This window comes from Galeopterus variegatus, unplaced genomic scaffold (assembly GCF_000696425.1).
Source record: "Galeopterus variegatus unplaced genomic scaffold, G_variegatus-3.0.2 Scaffold2635, whole genome shotgun sequence".
In the NCBI taxonomy this organism is placed as follows: Eukaryota; Metazoa; Chordata; class Mammalia; order Dermoptera; family Cynocephalidae; genus Galeopterus; species Galeopterus variegatus.
Genome location: NW_007728746.1, coordinates 285453 through 287700, shown reverse-complemented (window position 1 = coordinate 287700; position 2248 = coordinate 285453).

Sequence of the window (2248 nt, the reverse complement as noted above, 5' to 3'; positions counted from 1 at the left end):
ATGTCACTCTCCAGCTCTACATGCCATAAAAGAAAAATTGCTTTTGACCAGTTAAACATAAGAGGAAAAATTCATTCATGACTACTGGAAGGGTGGAAAGAGATTAGTACTGGAGAGAGACTGAATTTATCTCTGCTGAAACAAAAGACGAGAAGATTTTTAAATGCTGGGGTGATCTATTGGAAGGATACTGGTAGATATTAGTGGGGAGGTTGGTCAATGTGATTAGGCTCTACCTGTGTGGAATAATTCTCTTTTATTGACGTTAAGCTTCTACCCTCCCACAGAGACTTAGAGGAGTAGGGGTTATCTCCTTCTCCTTGGATTATTTCACCTGAAAAGTCTGACTCCCATGTCTTTCATAAAGACATTTCTGGGTTGTAGAAGATTCATATCTCAAAGAGGCAAAAAAAATTATATTGACAAATTCTCTTAAATACATGCTCTAAGAAAAATGAGATCAGGGGCCTTTTGTCAGGGAGAAACCTTCTTCTAAAGTTTCATCAAGTTGAGGGGAACATTGTCAAGGTCAATGTGGCACTCTCCATTTTCAAAGCCAGCAGTGGTACCTTGAATCATTCTCATGCTTTGGGTTTCTCTGACTTCTCCTCTGACACCATCTGGAGAAAACTCTACTTATGAAGGGCTTGGTCTGATCAAATTTAGCCCACCCTGATAACATCTGTTTGTCAAATAATGTGCCATACTCACAGATAGGACATTCATTACATGCAGAGGTTCTACCTGCAATCACAGAAGTTGGGAATTATACAAAGGTGAGGAGAGCATTGTGAGTCATTCTGAGAATTCTGCTTACTAAATGAGTCATATAGTTTCTTCTTATATTATAATTTCTAGAAACCCAAGTTAAATTGTAGCACTATTTAGAGCAGGACACTATTCACACTTCAATTGTTTCTTTATGAGTGGGGAAATACAGTGAACTCAGTGTGTGCACAGTGGACTAAACGCAAAGATGTCTTAACAACTTTTTTTTTTTTTTTTGTCTTTCTTTGCCATCTGCCTGTTCTCAGGGTCACATGCTCTTCACATAAGTGCATGAAGAAATGTTTAATTTTGCAATCCTGGGTTCTAATTTGTGCTACTCCAATAGTAGCTTCTCCAGGAACCATAATCATCTAACACTTCTTTTGAATACCAGAAAGTTATCAAAGAAGTCACCCCATCTGTATACATTCTCAAAGATCCTTTCTGGTAGTCATGATATTCTTTGTATGATTACAGAAAAAGCGAAATGAGCAGGATGTGTGCATGTAAATGAATCTGTCCATTTAAAAATATGTGGCATGAAAAAGGAAAAAAGGGAATGCATTCTGAATACATTATTTATTCAACGTATTTGTTGACATTTTCAGAGCTTTTGGCTGGTTGCCAAATGAGTTGTCATTGAAAGTGTCATCTGTTTTAAAGTCCAAGTCTCCAGTATGCACCTCTGTGCATTTCTGAGTAATATTATAAAGGGTATCTTAATCAGTATTATTAGGTGTAAGTGAAAGCAGGAAACATTTGGCAGGGCTGTTACTGTAATGATGCACTTTGGGCAGAAGGCAGCAGTATTAGATCATGCTGAACGTCTCTAGAGATTGCACTTAGCTCCAGCGAATTAGCAACTAGCTGAATATTTTACTATTCCCACACACTACAAATATCTCAGTTGCATCTGCTTTTTTTTTTTTTTTTTGAATCATAGATTGTTTCAAGACCAATACATTTCAACATGAAAAGCAGTGAGAGCAATGGCTGAGGCATTTCATCCTACAGAAGAACAAATAAAAATACCGTTTGTTCTAATTATATTTTATGCCTATATTGGAGATTGGTAACGTCCTCAATGCTCAATGGTACAATTAAACAATATTTCACATGTATCATAGAGAAATATAAACTATAGAAAGATCAGTTCCCTGAAAGGCTAATAGACCTGTAAGAAAGGATAGCACACGGATATTTTACATCATAGGATGCAGCATATATTAAACAGTATAGTCACTTTTAAGTTATATTTATAATTTTCTTAAAGAAAAATAATTATTGCTTGAAATACCTTATTTGTATACATATACACACATACAAACACTTCTCAGATATTCAGGAAGTAAAGAAAAAGTGGGTCAAAATTTGCTAATTTAATGAGATTAATAAAATTCATTCACCATCACTTCTACTGCTACAAATCATACTGTAAAAATTAGATCCCCAAGAAATTATCAAATGTAATTTTTCTAGT